The 23,661-nt window shown below is 32.4% G+C and overlaps 1 protein-coding gene across 9 annotated transcripts in view; it reads left to right on the top strand.

Moving 5' to 3' along the window:
- Nachra3 (nicotinic acetylcholine receptor alpha3 subunit) overlaps positions 1–23,661 on the top strand; it is a 75,816-nt gene that overhangs the window by 14,716 nt on the left and 37,439 nt on the right. For 6 of the 9 annotated variants that reach the window (XM_072889340.1, XM_072889339.1, XM_072889342.1 and 3 more), the window contains one exon: positions 10,828–10,878. The gene's annotated coding sequence lies outside the window, so the exon portion shown is untranslated. Of the gene's footprint in view, positions 1–205; positions 829–10,812; positions 10,879–23,661 lie in introns of those variants that run through there. The other 3 variants (XM_072889344.1, XM_072889343.1, XM_072889345.1) reach the window with 2 other exon arrangements.

Below are 23,661 nucleotides of genomic sequence, written 5' to 3'. Positions count from 1 at the left end.
CCAACAACTCAAACAGGGTAACTGTCCCTTATCTAAGGCAAGGGTGAGGACGCACCCTATCGTTTGTTATCGTAGTCCGAAAAGTGGACCTAACCCGCGCAAAGGACATAGATACATACACACATGCGGAGGCGCGCTTGCGTATTCGCGAGGCGGCGTCGCGACGCGACGGCGCGTTGCCGTCGCGCCCAGTGTGTGGCGTGGAGGCACGAGGGCGGTGTCGGTGGGGTTGGTAGCGAGAAAGAGTCGTTCTCGTCTACTCGTCGTGCGCTCCTCGCCGTCGTCGTCGTCGTCGTCGTCGTCGTCATCGTCGTCGTCGTCGTCGTCGTCGACGTGCGCGTCGCGGCGTTCGACCCTCGAGACGCAAACCCCCAACCGTGGACCGCGATCGCGGTGATTGTTCGAGTATTCCGTTCTCCGATACACACGATCCTGGTGTGTCCTACTGACAACTCGAATTGTCGTTGGGACCGACGAGAAAGCGAGAGAGAGAAAGGGAGAGGGAGAGGGAGGGAGAGAGAGAGAGGAGGAGCACGCGCGTACCTTGATTCTCCACGATACGTCGCGCCCGCTTTTCACGCGTGTGCGTCGTCGCGGCGTCTCGCGGCTCTGCTCCAGGGAAACGTCCTCGGCTCGCTCATGATGGAGCGCGCCAAGTTATAATCCCGCCCTGTTATCGTCGTCGTCGTCGTCGTCGTCGTTGCCGTCGGCATCGTCATCATCGACGTCGTCGGCGTGGGTGGTGGTGGTGCTAAGTGCCGGTGCTGGTGATTGTCTCGTCCGCTATTGTCCGATTGTTGTTATTGTCTAACGTATCTGACACCGGGGGTAAGTTAATTCACGATTAGATTCCTTTTGATTTCCCATGAGCCGCGTCCTGCGGTAAATGATTCGCATGTTACTCCGCAAAACGGAATTGAAAGGATGCGGGGGAAAGTGCATGTGTCTCGGGGAGGAAAATTTTAAAGGGTTAACTCCTGCAATTCGATTCGTGTCTCAGCGAGGGTTGTTACGAATAACCTAGTTGGCAGAGTTTTCGCAACCCCTCGTGTTTATGTCGCTCCTCTTTATTCTCTATCTGTCCCTTTTCCTCTTTTACTTTTATTCTCGCTGCCCCTCTTTCTCACTCCCTTTTTCGCGGGTGGGGGTGATAAACACGCGTTCTGCGGAAACATCGATGAAATGACGCCGAGGATCGTGCCTGTGGGAAATAACTTTGATAAATCGCATGTTATTTGCGTTGAGTTAAATTTTAAATTGTCTTAAGGAGCAATATAATTATTAATAAATCGATACCGAATTGATGTCGATATAATCTTAATAAATTCAGATATTGATACGCTGTTAAGAGGAACAAGAATATTCTCGCGTTCAATAGCGACAATTGAAATATTGACAGAAGGATCAAAATACTTGTGGTTTGAAGGTAAAAAAATATGATATCGCATATTTACTTATAAGATAGCAATCGCTAGCGCATGCTTTTTAATATAGTTTATGTCAACATAATAATACATAATTTCTAATTATCATAAATGGTTTTATGTGACGAGAACATTAAATTTATCACTGAAAAAAATGCAACTATAAAAATACAAATTTTATTTGAGCTGTTCTTATGCATACGAATTAACCTATATAAAACTTTCAGAAAGTAGGTACAATATATATGCGTGAAATTATTCAGCAATGTAAAACGTCAATTTATTCAAAATTATTAGCACTTTTGATTCATTTTTCCATAAGAAAATTATCATTAATTTAATTTTCTATTACTTGGTATCTATATAGATAGATCTGTATAAGGGTAAATACTTTTATAAATATCTCATAAAATTGAATTCATATTCAATATTAATATTTATTCAATATTATTGAGATAATTCTCAAGACTTTACGGATTATTAATCAATATTTAAAAGTTGAATGTAGTAAAACGATACATTCAACCGTCTTCTCTCGTATGCTTGAACAAGAAAATCATTTTCAATTGGTCACCGTTGCATAGTATTATATGACAAATATCGCTTATACTTCGATTGTTAATTATATCATAGAATGATGGTTCAATTATATAACAGTGATTTAATGCCTTCCACTTCTTTCTTTTTTTCTTTCTTTACTTTTATCGATTTAAATCGTATTACGCTAACAAAAGATAATACTACGCTATTATAAGAGAGAGAGAAAGAGAGTGCGATTTATTTTATCTTTTCTCTTTAATTTCTTTTCTTATTTTTACAACTATCTGTTAAATGAAACATCATTTTGCTGTTCTATTATAGGATTTTTGTCATATGAACATGAAATATTCTCCTTTGCGGAGAGAATTACCGGCTTATCTCAATCCGGGACTCGATTAACGAATCACCATTTAAATCGAATTTCCTTGCGGGACGCGTTGTAAGAGCACTTGACTTCTCTCGTTTTGTTTGTCGCACGGGTACTCTCGTGCGATCGTTTTTTTCCGCCACGCTTCCAATTAACGTCTCGCACGCGGTCGAGTGCTTAATTTACATACACGCTTGGAATGGGCATTTCTGGTATTAAACTGCTTCTTTTATTCTCAATACTGACAATAAGCGAAGAAAAATGGCAAACAGATTATCTACTTTTTTTTTGTACATATATTAAATTTGTAATAAAAGTTAGATATTTTTTCCGACTTGCAATTATGAACATTTTCTAAAACTTGCAATTCATTCTAATAAAAAAATTATAGATATTAAAACTATAAGTTAAAAGACACATATACAGGATTTTCTCAGTTTTAATTTTTACGATGAATTCTTTTATTAGTTATTTAGAATTACATTTTCTTTATATATTGTACGAAACGTATTAAATTTTTTATTTACAAATTTAATACATGTACAAAAGCAGTGATAATGATATATAAATGATAATGATAAGTAGAATAATTAATAATAGTGAGGAAAAATCACATTTGTTCAAAAATTTATCAGTAAAATATCTGCTCTAAAGTATATTGTTACTTAATATATATTATTATTTAATATATATTATTTAGATATATTTTATTTTAGAAATAATATAGATATATATTGCGACAGGTATTGTAATTATTAAAGAAAATAATTAAGAGGGCCGGATAAATTGACGACGACTTAATGGCCAGCTAATTTGGCACATTAAATTGGCCTGACAACGTGACAGAGGTAATTCCTTCCGCGATCGTCGTGGGAATTCGGGATTACGATTTGCAGCACGTGAGCGGCAAACCAATCACACACGGCTATTATTTACCAAGTGTAAAGCAAGCGCAAACCGGCTAAGAAGTTTATGCGCTAAGAACAGATTTCATCGCTTTCATGAGAGAGAGAGAGAGAGAGGGGGGGAGGGGGGAAGAAAGGGGGAGAGAGAGAGAGGGGGGGAGGGAGGGGAAGAAATCTGATTTCATCCCTATAAAGCTTTAATAGTTACTAGCGCAAAAGGATTGTGATTTAATCTTCTATAAAATCTCGGCTTTAAATCGCGAATTTTTATGGTGGTACATTATATATGGTAGTACATTTTATGGTGGTTAATCTATATGCAAACACATGTGTGAGCATCGATGTAGCCTGACAAATGATACATGTCAAGTTTTATATTTTTCTCTCTATCATTATTCGAAAAATGCATGCAATTAATTATATTTTTTTTACAAATGTTATTATATTTCTTTTTTATTTTTGATATTTTAAAATTTTAAGTTAAACATTAATACATTTACAAGAAATGGGAATAGAATAGAAATAGTTTTTCTCACTAATTTGTTTCCTTTCTTTTTTAAATTAATACAATAAAATCGTTTGAAAAGAATTTTGCTCACTGCTTATCATCGAGCATACGAATATTATATGCATACATAGCTCGTGTTTAATGCCGTCTCCTATCCCTCTTGCGGGAATTTCATTTGCGTGAAATGTCACACATAAAATGCTTTATCGTTAGTTGCAGAATTAGTAACAGCATTTTCAGGAAAGTACCGAATATACCACATAAAATAATTAAAATTTTCGTCGCCTCTATCATAACGTTGCATCGCTTATTTGTCATGTCATATGCAGATACGTTCGATTTAATCTCAAAAGGATAACCGCAAACGATATTAATATCGAACCAAAGAGAAAAACGAATCGAGATTCGAAAATCCAAGAAACTTTCTTCGTAAAGTTTTTTAGCAGAAATTTTTTGGTTACAGAAATTGAGAATATAATGTGAATTGCATTATTTTAAATTCATTTCGGCTTGTTTATTTTCTACGCATAACAAATATAATGAAACTTTCATACGTGAAATTAAATCCATTTAGATAAAGATTTTCCACTCTTGGATATAATCCTTTGTTGTAAATTATATTCTCTTTCTATTTAATTTTATGTTAATTCTTTTTTTTGCTTTCGGGTAAAACATTGTTTTACGTTATTATTAGCTTGTCGAATGTAAAACGTTGCTTCTTTAATGTCGCTTGAGGTATATTGTTAATTGCTTCGCTCTACAGTCTCCGCTTTGAATAAATCTTTTTTTTTCGACAACAAGTGCTTTTGTCCTGAGCAAAATATATTTTCCTTCTTTTTTTTTTCTTTTCATTTTTAGCGTGGATAGTGAGAAGCGCGTGTGCAATATTATTCGGCGAGCTTCCAAAGAATGTTGTGCAATTTTGGAGGCACAAAGACCGGCGGGAAGATATCGTTGAAGTTTACCTCATTCTTATTCTTTTATGTACAATGTACAGCATCAGAAAATTTCATTGAGCGAGACTAAAAAATGTTTGCTTAGCACCTAATGATTCGAAATATTAGCTCAACGTGCTAAAGTTTTTATACTTTTATTTTATACGTGAAAATATTTTTCTTTTCTTTTTCTTCGATGTCTTTGAATCTTTCGATATGAATAGAGAATGTCATGCGTATTTTATGTTTCTTTACCGGTACAAAAGTCGTCCTCAGTAAGCAGACACACCGGCGACCAATAAAAGCATTAAATATGCAGTCGAGCTTCCTCGATAAAAGCCAATAGCTCGAGTAAGAATTTTCATGTGCTGCTTATCAGTTTGCAGTCTTCGAAAGTGGCGATGGTCGCCTGATGAGGAACAAACTGTCATCGTTAGAGGCGACACTCTGTTATCCGATAATAATATTCATCAAGAAGTTTTTTCATTCCATCAAGAGTCGATCAGCATTCACGAAAAATTCATGGTGGCCTTATTCTCGAATATTAAATCGAGTTGTTCAAACGATCAGTAGAGAGGTAAAAATTATTCTAAAAATTTACAAAGCTTCTGATCACCTAAAGAAATCTATAAAGAGTTGATTTTTAATTTATTCAATAACGTACGAAAGGATCAAATGTATTTGCAAAATTATAAAGAACGATGATTAATCGCAGTTTAAAAAATTTTTCTGATTCCGTGTATAAAATATGACTTTCAAATTTACATTATTGTACCTTTGAATTATGTTGTCATATATGTCGTTATAGCAGCTGCACCGTGAATGAATGTAAACAGCAGAATAAATATAGCAAATAGATTGCAATAACTCCATCTTATGATAAAGTAACAATCTCTGCAATCGAGTTACATTGATAAGAATTAAAGAACCTAATAAAATTACAAACACGCTCCACTTAATGCGCTACTATTATAAAACTTCGTAAGCAGTACGTGTTTTTTAATAAAAAAAAATATATAAATATATATATATATATGTATACATATACATAATATTTAATCTTATTAATCTTATTATATTATAATATAAAATATTACATCGTTATCTATTGGTTGATATTTTGGCAATATATCATGTACGCTCCGTAATATATGTTTTATAAAAAATTCTATAATTCTTTAATTCTATTAAAAAAAAAAAAAAAAAAAAAAAAAAAAACTAACATGACATATGACTGTAAAATCTTTTGTTACGTTGTACGCTTAGACTTTGAACGATGCACTGCATGTATAGAAAGCTGGTCAAGTATTTTGTACCTTCAGGTGCATTACCGAGCTGTCTGAAAGGTCGCAATAAATTACCTGTGTGATAACCGGCCATCTCTTTCTCCTTCTCTCTCTCTCTCTACAAACACACACACATACATACGCATGCACGCATATACATATATCTCTATCTCTATCTCTATCTTTTTATCTCTCCCTTTCCATTTGCTATCATTTCTATTTTCCTCGCTCCCATTTCACATGTTCCGCTCTCGTTACGATGGAATAGTTTAAAGGGCGAATTTCCGCTTTGTTATTATTTGAACAGACTCGAACGGGAGGAATCGATAAATTCCTGTTCGACATCTTCCAGCATCGGAGTCTCGTAGCATTAATCGGAGATTAACATTACCGCTATTTACATGGATAGTACGCGAACGCGGAGATAAGCTGCAGATGATAGGAAGTTGGCGAGAAATTCGATAAAGAAACCACAAACATTGAATTTGAAAAACAGAAAATTTTATGATTGAATAAAGAATTGTACGTATTGTATTTTTACAATTTTAATTGTAATTTTACAATTTATTTAACCTTGAAGAATTTTTTAACACTCAAATTTATATTGATAACGACATTTAATTAAGCAGTATAATGATATAATAAAAGTGCTTGCAACATTAGTAGTAGACGCTTTTCTCTATGCGATTTTTATGTCAATAATTCTTCTTATCTTTCTTGTTAAATGAAGTCTCCAGTTCGAAGTTTCCACGCTTATTTAGGTGCTAATTATAATAATCGGCGAATATTTCAAACGATGTCAGATGTTGCGATTCTCCTCAAAGATTCAACGTTAAAAACTGAAACTACTTTAAATTTAATTGATTTCAATTTCTCTGTCTCTGTCTCTCTCTCTCTCTCTCTCTCTCTCTCTATATATATATATATATATATATATATATATATATGAAAAGTTTTATATTAAAAAAATTTCTATATTAAAAAAATTCGTAATTTGTTTTATTTTATTTTATTTTATAAAGAAAGAATATTTAAATAATGTAATTAACTTTTTATCGAAAAAATACGTAGTTTTTCAGTAAATGGAATATGTAACATACACATATTGTATAAACTCACGCACAATGCAGTCGAACAAAATAGCGAATTACTAAAATAATTTTAACCGTTAATTATAGATGAAAGACAAAATTGTTTAGTATATTGATATGCATATGTAAAAAGAAACGCCATATACATCTACCCACATATATATGGTAAATTAATAATATTATTCTAAAAAAAAATATGCACACACCTACTAAGCACGCAACAAAGACGGTTTATGGTATTTTGAGTACCATCTCCTAGAGTTGAATATACTAGGGATTTCAACGAAAATTTTGTTTGGGTAATTCAGTTTCGGTCGATGGAGAGTCTGAAATTGTCAGGGAGCTCGTAGATACCTCAAGACCCAGGAGAGAAGGATTCAGAGCTCGAAGCTTTCGAAGAAAAGTACGATAGACATCCTTTTGTCTCCCCTTGTCAAGTTTCGTCTACAGTTTACCTACCGCGATTGTTCTAGCATAGCAAGCGCTAGAAGCATGATAACAAGGTTGCGCGTAAAATGGGACGAGAAAATAATTTTATTTCTCTTGACATATTTAATACTGTTGTTCTACAAATAAATATAATGAGTTGATAGATCAAATAGATATGAATAAAGTGAAAAAAAGACATATCTCTTGTAAATTTAATAATCAGATAATTATTATATAACTTATCTGTCCTTCTGTAGGTATTATATATTTTTTATTATTATTATATGTATAATTTAATAATATGAATTATGTTATATTATAATCACACGAATAAGCACAAGATATAATAGCTGAATATATCCTACCAAGAAGAATTTAATATTAACTCTGGAGCTTTCATTTCTAACGTACAATACGTTTAACAAAGGACCACCGTTATTACGGTTGTTCAAATGATATAATATAGGGCTAAGAAATATATATCCCCGACCGTAAAATTACTACGTTAGAGTAGCGATGGAATTGTTCTTAATTTCCATCGACCTCTTCATTATTAACGAGGTTCTAAAACACGTATCAATGATGAACGTTTTATGGGCGCCGGCGAAATTTCTCGCGTACGTTGATATATGTAATTTGAAATTTATTAATGTGCGCGACGAGCAGCCGGCGGTCGATATTAATATTTAACGGATTCCGGCTGCTACGCAGCTTCGTTTGGCTCTCCATAAACCCATCACGAGTCAAAGGAACATCGAGGATTCTTTACGGTCCGCGTTAGCTTTTCAATATCGGGTCGGAACAGGATACGTGACGAGAGATTTTTCAGTGGCTTTTATGTCAGTGACTGTCAATATCACGCGGCACGTGGTCGTAGATATCCGTAAACTCGTTCGAATATTGGTCATCGTGACAAATACTGGTTTAACGCCGTTTAACTCTCTATGTTCTATATTCTATATTTTATATTCTATATCGTCAGATTTGTACATGTTGCAATGTTTGCACACGTGAAAGGATTATTTTTACTTTTAATTAGTTTGTATACATTTGGTGTGATATATTTTCTCTATTATTTCTTTTTTACAAAATTTCTTTTATAGAAAAAGAATGTTTTTTTTTTTCCCCTTTAGCGGGAGTTACTAAAAACGTGTTACTTGAGAACTTAAGGCTAAAATATCTTGTATATCTCTTGTTCTTTGTTTACTTTACTTTTATACCCAGTTGCGTCTCAACCTCCGTATAAATCTGCGCATTTGTGAAGCATGCTCACAGAGATTGGGTGTTTTCCACTCGTAGAATACATTTTTGATGGTAATATAAAGGCAAATGAAAAATATCGACTTTTTACGTGTATATATATATATATATATACGTAAATATATATGTGTGTGTGTGTGTGTGTGTGTGTATGCATGTATGTATGTATGTATATGAATATGGAATGTCTCAGATTTAGTTATTAATTTGATCTTCTTATTCGCTCTTCTTTTCCCCTGATAATCTTGTCGCGTTTAGAGTTCTCGCTAAGTGTTTGCTAATTTAATATTTCATATAACAATCGTCGAATTTCACAATTTTAATTTTATAAGAATTTATGTTAATTATGTGCTTTTGCTGTAAATTGAATTTATTTGTATAATATTTTAATTAAAGTAGACAATCAAGTATAAATATCGATAATGATATCTTTCCAATTTACTTTTGTTAAACAAGAAAAACTCTCTTATTTGAAAAAAGCACGTGATACATTTTTAAAAAAGTTATATATTTTTATTATATATTCATATATCTGTGTATACACATCTGTATACAAAATTTATATACATATATCGCAAACTCTTTGTAATTTTAGCCTTTTTACAAAAAGCTTGTTAAGAAGATTCATCACTTTATAAAACGATTGATTTAAAAAAAATCCTGCAACATATATGTACATATATTCTGGTCTAAAATTTCCATGAAAATAATCTCTTGTAATATAAAACCTTTTATTCATCCCTATAAATATGCAAATTTTCATCGTGCTTATAAGTATATTGGGTCAAAATTTTACATAATATCTCGTTGTAAATGTTATCTCGCCTAAAAAGATCGATTCCCGTGAAATATATACTTCTTCGTTTATGTCATCTTTCATTGTTGATAGTGGCCGACAGTAAAAAATATGGAACGCGTGGTGATAACGTGCGACGAAGGAAAAGTTTAATAACCGCTCTTAAGCGACGCGCGACGCGGTTGCTACAAGAATAATTGACGCAAAACCGCCCGGCAATCGTCTTCGCGGATGGACGTCCTGTTATGATTTATGCTTCGTCGGAAACACGCCAACGAACAACTCCGCGATGTTCGTGACGGTGTTACCGTCGCAATTTTACCGACCATTAGTTCCATGTGTGATACATCCCTTCATATTTTACCACTTTATTAACACTTCAACCATCGCGTCAGAAAATTTATTTGAATGATATCTGTATTTTCTTAAAAGTTACCAGCGCATAAATGACGATTTTATTTTCCATTTAATTTGCATTTTTCACTTAGGATCAAATATGATTGTAACGAAATTAAGCGACTAATAAGACTCGTCGTTTTCAAGAAAGTACATAGATATTTATATATAATACATATAAATTTATATATATATATAATCAGTTTTTGAAACATTACACATATACTGCTCCGTCGCAGTATATGTGTAATGTTTCAAAAACTGATTATATATATATCTACAAATCTATATATCGCATGTTTTATAACTCTTATAGATTTAAAACAAATTAAATATGTGCTTCCGAATTGTCTGATAGATTATTAAATTAAAGATATTTCATTATATATATATAATGGTATTTGTTATCTCGATTGACATTCTCGATTTTTCGAGAAGATATTTGTGACAAGTTTATTGTCTTTTTATTTATTTATTTTTTTTTGTATTTACTCTACGCAAACACAAAATTGAAACGTAAAATATACAAAATCAGAAAAACTTACAATGAATTTTGTTGGCTAACATCCCATTTAATTTGAATAAATTCTAAATTAAAACATAAACATTTATTACATATTGTATTTTATTATATTTATAAATTAAATTAACTTGATGTAGAAAATTACTTAAATTTATTATTATATTATATTTTTTAATTATACATTATACGGAGAGAGACAAAAAAATACATTTATGGGACTCATCCATTTTTTTCTATTATGTGAGATATTATTATGAGATAATTCAAACGGAGAAAAAGAGATGGAAAATAACATAATAATTATAAAATAAAATACACATGCATAATACGATAAATAATTAAAATAACATAGTCTGTCTTTTTGCAGGGAACCGTCCAATAGAGGCTCGTCCAGACGCTCCCAAGGCAGCTGTCTACGGTAAGTTTGCAGCGGTTAATTCTTTTTTGTGCTGTTTGACTCATAAACCTGATTACCCAATAATAATAAAAGTAGCAAGCTTTTATGCTTCGCGTTTGCTCAAGCAAGAAAATCCGCTTTTACGCGCAAATCTTCTTAAAAAATTCATTATACTTATAAAATATTTCTGCAAAATAAATGCTTTTTTATTAAATTCACACAATAATAATCATAAGAATATAAAAATAACAATTATATACAGTAACGAACAACAAAATAAGGATTATTTTTATTCATCGAAATTAGATTTGTGATTATATTGGGAATCAGATTTGTGGTTATTTAATATCGCTCAATACAGAGATTACATTAAATCGATCACGGTGTAGCCAGCGGAGATAACGGTACTTTAATTTGCACGTAAGAACGATGAATTTTACGTTATAAAGATTCGTAAGCGTATTGTGCGTAACAATACGTCGACGGCTAATAAGTCAAGTTGCAGCAATAATCGGTATCAACAGCGCCAATTAATATATCGTAACAATTCTACCTTTCAGTTGATAAACAATACTACGCGACGCGACGCGAAACTGTTGTGTTTTGCGTATATGGCCGTCTGGTTACTGTGTGATACGAGTGTGGCGCGTATATTAATTCCAGAGAGCCGTAATTAATTCGTCATTGATTGAAATGTGAAATTGCGATCCAATATCAAGATTCTCTCGAAAACTCTCAAATTGTTGTTTTACACAGGTTTAATGGGCAATTGATAAGCTTTTTGGAACGATCTGTTTTTTACATTGTCGTTTTAGAGAATATGTAAATTATCAAAATTTTGTTGGAGCACACTTTTTATCTGCGACTTTGTAACAGATTTAAAATAGACTTTTCCACAAAAAAGGGATTAACAGCTAATGCTATATAACAACTTTAGCGATTAAAAATAAGATTTTACAAATCAAAAGATCAAACTTTAGAGCTATGTGAACAGATGGTGAAATTTTTCATGTAATTTCAAGTGAAATTTACTTTTTAGTAGATTTAGGGATTAGTTAAAAATATATCAAATGAGAAAAGTATCAAGAAATAAAAACTTGGGAAAGGACTAAAAATAATGAGCAGATGAATCTTTTGATATTTTCCTTAATCAAAAATCGACTCATACATATATTTTAAAAATATCTTTATTTCCTTTGATATTTATTTTAATATTATATATATATATATATATATATATATATATATATATATACTTTAAAATATATATATCAAAGAATGCATAAATAAAAAAAAAGATCTGTTATGCTTGGACTATTTTTTATATTCTAATGCAAGTGATCGTAATAGTTAATGATCGCCTTGAATCTGTACAATCTTTTCTCATAGCCGTTGATTTTGCGTTTCTTCGACATTCCAAGGAGTGTTAAATCAGAAACTACGAGAGCAGAATACGCGACCGCTTGGAAAACTCTGCGTCTAATGACTCGTAAAATTGAATGTCGTGCACGTCGGGCGGGAATAATAATTGATAATAACTACGGAATAACGAGGATGTACCGTCTAGCCAACTGTCAATCATGGCTCTTTGCTGATCTAATATAATTCTCTTAAATCTAGCAAGACTAAAGATGTCAATATTGAAATATTTCAAAATCATGATGTTTATATAACGTTCGCCTAAAAATTTTAATTAAACTGTTCACTATTTGATTTCAAACTATCACCATTAAAAGTTGAGTTAAATGTAAAAAAGTTTTTGACTATGGAAATAATTTTATAATAAAAAAATATATTATCTCTACGCATAAGAACAAATTTATTTTAAACATTTATTAAAATATTTTCGAGAGAAATACAATGTACTTTTATCAACATTAAACTTGCAAGTTAAAAAATTGAATTTCCTTAATTCACGTGCATACAGCATCATTAATAAATCGATTCTTAATTCGATTCTTGATGAATTTTACTTTTACTCTGTACGAACGACGTACGTATAAAATATTTTTACATATTTTATTGGGAGTTCCACATATGTGTATATACATATATATATGTGTATATACATATACATATGTGTATATACATATACATATATACATATATACATATATACATATATATATATATATATATATATATATATATATATATATATATATATATATTGGAAGTAAATTTAATGGACGAGAGTTTTCACGAAGGGGTCGAATAGTAGAAGAGTTAAAGGGGCCGCGAGGGAAGAGATGTACAATGTTGCAAAAGCAATGACCGGGGCTGACCTGAATCTATGGGCGGTACGATGAAAAGGGGACGACGAAAGAGCTGCGATCTACAACTCGAGAGTGAAAATATATAAAATAGGCCGCAGGAGAGCATTCTCTATACATCTACGTATATGTACGTTCTCGTATCTCTATGAAGATCATAGCACGTGGTATTCGATCGCGTCAGACGTCAGTTATGGCTTTCGTTATTCAATATACATATATTTAAATATTTGCGTCACGGCATAAAAGTATGAATTTACTTGTGAATTTGTACAGAGGAACGCTATTTCTTATAATTTAAAATAAGTTTTTCATTTCTTTCTTTTCGATAGATAGAATGAAATATTTTTAAAAAATTTTAGAGATTACAAAGTATATAAATTGTTTCCAGTTTTATTCATTTTTTTTCTGTGGATTAATGGAAAATTACTTATTGCAAAGCTTTATAAAAAGTTTTGTGATATCCATTTTGTAAATATAAATTTTAAACAATCCGGAAATAAGTTTTTTAATTTTACTAAAAATAAACAGCTGGAGGAAACAATGTCTCGAATAAAAGGTAAACACATATATTATAAATCTCACATAAATCCTGGAAAAATAAAGCACAGTTTGTTTTTAATTTAAACGCAGGCGAGCATGAGAGATAAATCATAAAGCAGGATAAATCGCGTTAAAGATTCATATCTCCGCAGATAATTATTAATATTTAATGTCGTCCACCTGCGTCTCTACCTATCCTTCTACAGCGCAGTGGCGTAACTAAAGTCACCTCGTACATATTATGTAAGGGGGAAAGAAAGAGTAAGATCGAGAGAAAAAAGGAAGGAAAAGAAAATATCAGCAATTCGTTGATGTAATTGAGATCGACGTCATCAAAGGTAAAAGTCGAAGGATACCACAAATATGTTGTAACCTGAAAGTGTATTTGAGCTTGACGTTAGTTTACGCCATTGCTGATGCGACACGAAAATTTCATAGATCTCAAAAACATCTCCGCTCAATGGAGATTTTGTGGAGTCGCGACAAATTAAATATTTCCGTTCAAAATCGTGCCGTAATCCCTGGACACGCGAGAGATGTCGGAAAGAATAGTGCTTGTATAAAGCTTCCGATACCGGTCCTTTGAGAATTCTCATGAACATGAGAGCTTTTCATGCCGCCTAATCTAACACTTGACGTTATACGTGTTTCCAATTTTTAAGTAAAACATCGCGCGGAGTCTGAATCAAAGTAAGCGTATTACATCTCTCGAATTTTTTTTTTATAAGAGAGATGAACAAATAATAAAAAAAACTACAATTATTAAATAAAACATAAAAGTATATAATAGTTAAAACATAAAATATATAATAGTTGATAAAAGGAAAATTAAAAAATGTTTTTAAAATATTTTATATACAATATATATATATATACGCAATACACGTACACATGGATTCTTTTCCTAATGTTGGAAGAAACAAGTATTAGCTCCAAGTTTTATCAAGTTTTTAATCTTCTTTTACTTTGATTAAGTAGAACTTTCTTGCTCAGGTATGCTTACAGAAAAGTAAAAGGTCTGGTTTACTTGGAGCCACAATAGATGATGATTCAAACAAGAAATTAATGAGCTAGTTCTCAATAACCTTTTTCTTTTTATTTTAATAATCTCTAATCACGTTCGATACTTGAAATATTAAAGTTGAATTTTATGGCTGTAATTTGACATATATTTTTTATTGTTAAGTAATTCCAACTGATAGTACTTGAAACAATTAAAATTTATATTTTATTTTGGAAAGAATCTTTAAAAGAATTTCATAAAATCAAGAAATTATGAACCTAAGATATACACAATATAATTCATTTAATATATAAATATATCAGAAATTAAAATTAGTATAAAAGATTTTTATTTTTTTTTTCATTTATTAAAAAATATTGTTTATTGATTCTATAGAATAAATGAGATAAAAGCAATTTGTATAAATACCGATACGTAATTTATGTTAATATAGACACTATATTTTTTGATAACACTGATATTATACTAGTATTACTAACATAATATTTCATGTAGTATTATTAACACATTTTTTTTGTATTACTAACATAATATTTTATAATATATTGCTGAAAAAATATGTACTTATCGATAGCATAAAAATTTATACATATATCTATATTTTTAATCAATAGCATTTAATTACTTAATTTTGATTATTGTTAAAATTGAAAGATAATTGATAATCAAATTTCCAACATTGTGGGATTTACGACAATATGTGTACGTGTAATACAGTATAGAATTACTACAGAAATTCGATATTCTCTCTGTGAAATATATAAATATCAAAATATGTATTATAAAACAATTCTTATAGTAATTATATATTTTCTCAATTATCCCAGTTTCTCGAAACTTTGTATTGCTTGCTCGTGATCCAATATTCTCATTGCTGTGAAGACAAGACTCATACCGCTTCGTTAAGTGTGCGAATTAAAGCTACGATTCAGTGAATGGTAGGTTGTGTCCCTCCTATCTGCGGAATCGGCCGTTTAGGTCTACATTTCGTCGGAAATTTCCACCGGTGAAGCCGCGTAATAGCTTTTGGTAGTTCGAATGCCTATACACAGAGGTAATTTGTTTCGAGTGATGAGGAAGAGGAAGAGAGTGCAGAGAGAGAGAGAGAGAGAGAGAGAGAGAGAGCCGTTCGTTCGTTTAGCCATTCGTTCCTCGATGAATTTTATTGAAACTTTATGAACGATCGAAAGAAGAGCGGTGTTCCAGATTCAACACGACAGAAAGAAAATTGGAAACCGAAACAGAATCATCACGAGAACGATAATTCGAATATGGTATGCTTTTCAAGCGAATCGATTATCTCTATGCACATCGATAACTGTATTAACCGCTTGGAATAATTGAAGAAATTTAATGAAAACAATGCAGAGTAGATAATGCTAAGTGATGTTGAAACTTGTATATTTATATATTATACATTGTGCAAAAAGTATTCTAGTTTTTTTCCTCATTTTTTTAAATTTTATTCTTTGATAAATTGAAGATTAATTGTAGGAATATTAATTTCATCGGATATCTTTCTTCTAGTCTTGTTTATTGTATATTAAATGTTGGCCAACTTTGATATTTTCTTGATTTTCAGAAAAAGAAAAGATTTTTTAATAATTTAGATCTCTATTTAAACATTAATTTTTTTACAAAATCAAATTTGTCAGTTAGATTTTTTTAGTTTCCCTCTCTCTCTCTCTCTCTCTCTCTTTCTCTGTCTCTGTCTCTTTTTCTTTTCTCGTTAAATTTCAGAAAATATTTCAAAAGGCCGATCGCGCGATCTATTTTCTTCAATAGCCGTAATAACTTTTTGCGCTTAGGGATACGGTACTTCGAAATGACTCGTTTTAGTCATCTGCGTTCAGTGACGGCATCGTTTGTCTATTTATCTATCATGTGAAGAGAAAGAAAGAAAAGGAGCGAGAAAGGGTAAAGAAAGGAGAGTGAATGATAAAGAGGCCATATTTTTCGGCTCGTTGTGCCATTCGTCACGACCGGAAGGACGATTGATATGCTGAACGAGTTGTCCCCAACGACGTAGATGGATGACGTCTAGATCCCGCGTGGATCGCAGGTGCTATTCACACTATTATCCAAAACTCCTCTTCTACTATCGATCTCTTTTCTATTCACATTATTTATTTTACTTTTATTGCGCTGAATGTCGAAAACTAAATAACTGAAAAGAGATAGCCGAGAAAAAACCTATTAGAGAAGTGAAAAATTCGTCCTTTCATTCTCCTTGTCATTTCCGCGTTTTACGTCGCTCTTAGAAAATTATCTTATTTCAGCAAGTAAATTTGAATAATTAACTTAAATCTCTCTAGTAACACATCTGCAAAAGTCTGCTTACGTTTTGATTCAATGTTATTCGTAGAAATAAAAAGAAATGAGTTTTTTTTTTTCTCGGGCCGCAATATTAAGTCACATCTTTTATACTGTGTTGTAAAAGACATTTATTGGGGAGTAAATTGAAGGTGTAATGTGAAATGTATGTTGCTCGTTTTAGAGAACCGACTCGACGGAGAAGTAGATTTACAACAGATCTGTACTTAAATATTAAGATTTTTTTTTTCTTTTCTTTTAAAAACTTATATATTTAATGCGATTTGCATGTTGAAGTCGTTGCCCGGTCGTCGCATACCTCAATTTCAAGAGAAATACCGTTACTTCAACCGTCTTGCTAACGATAACGATACACAAACTTTGTAGAATTGATCATAGTTCCGAAGATTTTTGCGATTTCTTAGAGAGAATCGCAGCGGCGGCCGAGAGAGGAAGGAGATAACTCATGCCGTGAGTTTTCACGTGGATAGCAAAGTTTCCCTTCCATTTCGCTGCTCCGCATCATCCTTTGCGCTTTCCTTGCCGTTCGCGAATCACCGGCTTCTTCTCGCCCGTACGCTGAGCTTTATGAAAATCCCGTTGAAGTTTAGTCGAACGAAATAGCGCTGCGAAAGTTGTACGAAAATGCGGCGGCTGGCAATATCGTATACTTTGTCTACTCGGCAGCGAGCTTGTTTCCCGTTCCTTTCCTGTTGGAGAAAAAAAATCTTTCAACGGAAAGGAGAAAGTAGAGGGGGTACTTTTCACTTTTCTCCGAGAGTTTTGAGAGCTATCTCTCCGCTAAAAAGAGCACAGTTGTAAAGTACCGTTCGATGAATTATGCATGTAAATCGCAATTGGCTTTCCACGAATAACAGTATGCCACTATACACGAAGTGAGGTATCCAAAATATTCTGCCTTATTAATTCCAATGAGATTCTCTTCGATCGATTTGGAATTCTTCATTAGAGAAAGTGTCGAAGAATATCAGCTGTTGCAATCTTTTAATATGCACTTTTTAATTAATTTTTATATTAATCTTCTAAATTTTATATATATATATATATATATATATATATTTCTTTTTTAATTTTGTTAATATATTATAACTTAATGGAGATTCAAATTAGAAATGTAAAAACAAAAAATAAGGCCACTTGAAATGAGTAAGATTTAATTGCATTTTACAAATGTTTTAAGAAATTTTGATCATTTTTTTATCTGATCTTGATATAAAAATTTTCAAGAAACTTTTGCACGTCTTGAGAGTAATTAATCTCCGTATCGGGAACATTTATTCATCATAATGAGGTTTCAGAGAGTTTTTGAATGAACCAGAAGTACCCCCAAAGTTTCGACATTCAGTAAAACTTCATCACGATTGATAAATGAAAGAAACTTTCTTTATAGTTTTAGAAGAATAATTATAGAAAAATTCTGATCTGGTCTTGTTAGTACATTTTTCTAGTTTGTTTTTTATATGAAATTATATCCGAGTAACTTTGGTCAAATATAAGTAAAAAAAAAAATGGTAAAATTATGTTAACAGTTTAAAAGTTTATAAAAGAACTTTTTTTAATTGTAAAAAAAATTGTAAATTTTTTAAACAGCTTATACGATAAGATGTACAACGATGGCGACATTTTATGGTATACATTGGCAAGCTTAGATTTAGTATCTACTACTTCATCGAATAATACGAGAGATCTCGGTAGAAATTTACGTTGGTACATGATACATGAATTTAACAACAGTTGGGAGAGTCGGGATCTGTAGATGAATTTTGTTCACGAGTTCACTTGTAAGGGGATATTTCAGACGAAGACCGAATTCTCCACTATAGGTACATATATGATACTAGACAGACTCATCTTCTCGATACCCTGTCTTCATGAAATTTCCGTATGCTTCATCGCGATGAGCACATAGGTTGCACAGAGCCGGATTATCAGAGCGAGTCGATGATAACCGACGACGATAATGAGCGGCTCGACCCTAATGATCCATGTATCACTCCAACTATCTGGCATAGCGGTTGAAAGTTGATCTTGTTATCACGCTACGGGGTAAACTTGTAAACGTCTTGATGACTGCCATCTAGTCGGCTGTATAGAACAAGATAAAATGACTTTGGTCGTAATCGCTAACGGGGCGTGACTCTTTCAGACCGGGACCATAGACCCTGGCTTTGCGGTGCTCGCACTGGAGATTTTATTAGTCCTCTCGAGACCGACTTACCTCGAAGAAAAATGAGCATACTTTTGTCCTAACGAAATAATGGCGACAAGAGTTAATTTAATTATCAGATTTCTTTTTGTGCAGCTGATCTAATTAATTGAAAAATTTTATTCAGAGAACAAATTGTGGAAAATATAAATGCATTAATTGTTAATAATATCAGTTTACAAAAATAACACAAGTATTAATATTTTGACACAGAAAATGATTTAATATGAGATTTCAATGAGAAAAATATATTAATTTACAATTTTTTTTCTCTTTTCAGTTTTCATTCTTAAAGACTTATAATTTCAAGTTTTATTAATATATATATTTTGCAGAAAGTAATGATACAAAGAATACAAGATTTCAGACTTGCAAAAATGTTTTTTTTTTTTTTTTTTTTTATACCATCGTTATTTGTACGTTTTCATAATTTGTGATAAATCGCGAATGATTATTGAACGAGTCGGGACACGTATTCCATTTTTACGTTGCACGAGTTAAAGATGGAAGTTAGACATTACGTTTCATCATGTTCCATTTAACATTATGACTTACTGAGCGATGCTGGGAAAAGTGACCATCGGTCATCCCCTTGCGAAAGGCAAGAGGGCGTACGCGATATCCCATAGGAGAAGCCGTTTATTGACCCGTGGGAAAAATCCATCGGAATGGAAGGACACGGCCAGCGGGGTCTAAAACTCAATTTGTCAGCGCGTCGTAGCTTTCGTTCGTAGCATCTCTCTTTCAAGAATACCGCCCTAGCCTTTTAGAATCTCACGTAACGCTTACTCCCGTAATGTAGCAATCTCCCTCTTTCCTTCTTCCACACAAATCGTGTTACACTCTGGTTCTGTAACTCTTCGAAAAAAAAAAAAAACTCTAACGAAAACTCGTGTCGATGAAAACAGCTTTAATAGTATTACCGGTAAGCCTAGAAAAGTTTCCCACGCCAAAAAATCTTAAAGCAGTATTAATTTTATCTTTTTTTTTTTTTTATCTTCAATTAAATATACTTATTATTTATTTGTTAATCTAGAATTACTAGAATACTTTCATATGATGGAATAGGTAAGCACGAACTCATTTATTTAATTAAATGTTTTCGGATTCAGAAAATTATTGTAAATAGGTTTTTTATTTTTAATAAAATTGAAGTATATATCACAAAGAAAATCCTGAGAAAATTTGTTTTCTCCTAAGAGTTCGAAAGTATGTTAAAAATATTGTTCCTCTCCGTAAAGAATAGTTTATCAAACGTTTAATCGTTTACTCAATCTCTAATCGAATCTGTGCAATCGCTTGACATGACACAACAACGGAGGAAAACGCGAGATCGATAAAACGAGGGCGCGCTAAGTCGCGAAGTGGAGATCCGTCGTCCATGACGAAGGAATTGGGTTACTCAAGAAGTAGATGTTAAAAAATCCTAGAGGGAGAAAGAACAGTGTCGGTGGAGCCGCCGCGCGTATGTGAGCGCCAGGAAGAAGACGCCAAGGTAGAAAGTCATTATGACAAAGAAGATCGGAGTAATCGAACCGGGTTCGAGAAGCCTATCAGTAAGCTTTAGCCCGTAGCTAAAGAGGCTGTGATGATTTAAGTGTGGTACCTGAGAAAGAGAGGAAGGGATTCGGCTCGACCGAAAAAGGGTAGAAAATGCTGGTGGTGATTGAAAGTCCGACTATTCGGCAGAGAGAAAAAGAGAAAATTGGCAGTCTTTGTACGGTAATACGTAAACCAAACGGTTTAACTTTGAAATTGAACACTTCCGAGGAACACTCGCCGTTTCTCTTGTGTATCTTTTTTCCTGAAACATCCGATAAACGCAATACCGATCGAAACCGAACGCGAGAAACAGATGAAACGCAAACGGTGTTCGTAACAGAAAAATACTGGAAGAAATATTGTGAACAAAAAGGAAAGATCGCCGAGAGTTAACTAAACTTTCGCTCGTGCGATGCTCCGGAGGTGAGATTTTCACAAAAGCGGAGAATTATGGTCCCAAGAGGACGGGTACAGAATTACAACCCTTATGTATTTTCACTTTTTTTAAAATTTAAACTTCCGTTGTCCTACTTCGCCATTTTTCGACTACGCATACAATAAAAGTTTGCAAACTTGACACAGTCTCTTTTTTTTTTTTGTCTTGTTTTTTTTTTTTTCACGCTAATCCCCGTTCTATTACGAGATTGCACGCGCATTTCACGATCGTTTTGATTAATTAATTTTTTTAAGTAATTAAGACTTACAATTAATTTGTTTTTTTAATAAAATATACTGTTTATTAAATTATTAATTAAATAATATTTTACCTCATTGATATTCACTGACATTTATTTGTAATATTTGATGTTCGTTGATTTTGATTGTTCGTATTTGTTCGTATTCGCTTGATCTGAACTCGACTTCGCAAGTAATTAGTTTCTTCGTTCGTTTCCTTTATCTCTCTTTATCGGCTCGTTATTCTCTTTGCCATCCCAGTCTTTTGACTCGCGCCAGATCAAACGCGCGGAATCCCAAAATGAAGTTTGTCGAACGATCGGGAGTTCACATCTATAGGCAGTCGATTCGATTGTAAAATGCTAGGCTTTTCGTTTTTACTGTAACTCGACAGGGACACGATAAAAGGGATTCCTCGTTCAAAAGATATAGTCATCGAAAGAAAATGATTTCGCTTGCCAAAAAAAAAATTAAGAAATAGGCGGAATTAATGGATAAAAAATGTACATTATAAATATAAATTAGTATTACTTTTTTGTTGTTATAATATTTGTTATGACTCTCATTTCAAGTTATTTTATTTTTATAATTTCAACTCTCAATCGGATTATAGAATTATGGAGAAAAATAAAAATAATCCGGTATTAAAATATAGATGTTGTATTTACGAATGTATCAAACGCGACCATTTAAAATTTTAATGTTTGGATATGCAACTCTCGGCAAATATAAAATTTTACTGCACTTGACATTGTACATACAGCGTTGCACATGCAACGGTCCGGCGACTATTCGTACCGTAGAAATCCCTTTTCACGGGTATTAACGGAGTCTTCTCTCTAACTTTCGTTTGTCGTGTGAACTTTTGCCACATTGTCTCTAGTTTCTATCCTATTTTCTGTTCTGTGATAACTGTCGAACATGTCGTGTGTTTTGGACACGTGACGCACGCGATGCCGGCTTCTAATGAGTTTTGGTTAACCAACTGCCATGCAACTGTGTGCATTGCGTTGGTTTCATGGTAACGTAATTTTGTTGTCAAACGCAGTTCTCTTGGATATTACGAGAAAAATTAAATATTTTATAAAATGATCAAAGATGTAATAAATACGATAAATCAATGAGTATAATATAATTGTTATTTGCTAAATATATTTATGAAAATTTGCATGTTAATAAGTAATTTTATATGTTTATAATTTTTATTATGAAAATTCTTAATACACTGACTGCCGCGGTTTTGATTAATTGTTCAAAGCTTTAATTAAAAATTGTATGCATGTTTTAGATTAATATTGTGATGCCATTTTTTACACATGCACATACATGCTCGTTATTTAGTTTAAGTAATTTTCTATTTTTTTAAATATATTTATTTAATGTATTTGATATTTATATACATTAAAAAACATCATTATTAAAGTCAATTAATAATATAAAAATTGCCACATTAAATGTGTTAAACATTTTTGTATAACTTTTGTGTTATAACGTTTAATTTTCTTAAATCAGTTTTTTTAATAAATTATTTCTGTAAATATGCAAATATGATTAAAGAGTAAATGAAGAAATTGATTATTGTAAAATAAAATAAAAAATTAGATTTAAAAAAATTGCTCTTATAAAAGTAGTGAATAATTAACTTGATTTCTGCGAGTATTTTATAAGAATGTATTAAAAAAGTTTGAGTCATCGGCACAGCATCAGATTTCCTGACAACCGCAGTTGCGATTCTACGGTCACAGGGTGGAGTTTAATCATGGATCATCTCCAACTACTCATCATCTGCCGTGTTGATCAGTAATATCCTTACTGATGACCAGCTTTGTCTTCTCTTTAGTTCCCTTATGTAGAATACTATATGATTCTTTCTTACGAGTTTAACTCAACTGCTTTGCGACATCTAGTGACGAACGGTTCAAATATTGCTATAGCATAATCTATCGCATTCCTTATGAACGTGTTTGTGAGGAATATGTGTGATATGTATTTTGTGTGCACGTGCTCGCGATCAAGACACGACTAGATAGGTTTTACAAGGTTCGATCCGCGTAAATATTTCATGAGCTCTTCCGATATGCTGACTACGATGAATCATTGCATTTTTAGCAAAATATTTTGATAAAGAACAACGAAAGGATATTTCTAACGTATATATATATATATATCTTTTTTAAAAGTAAATGTTTTACAAGCAATAATAGTGT

The sequence above is a fragment of the Anoplolepis gracilipes genome, chromosome 3 (assembly GCF_047496725.1).
Source record: "Anoplolepis gracilipes chromosome 3, ASM4749672v1, whole genome shotgun sequence".
NCBI lineage: Eukaryota > Metazoa > Arthropoda > Insecta > Hymenoptera > Formicidae > Anoplolepis > Anoplolepis gracilipes.
This window is presented reverse-complemented; position numbering and strand designations above follow the sequence as displayed.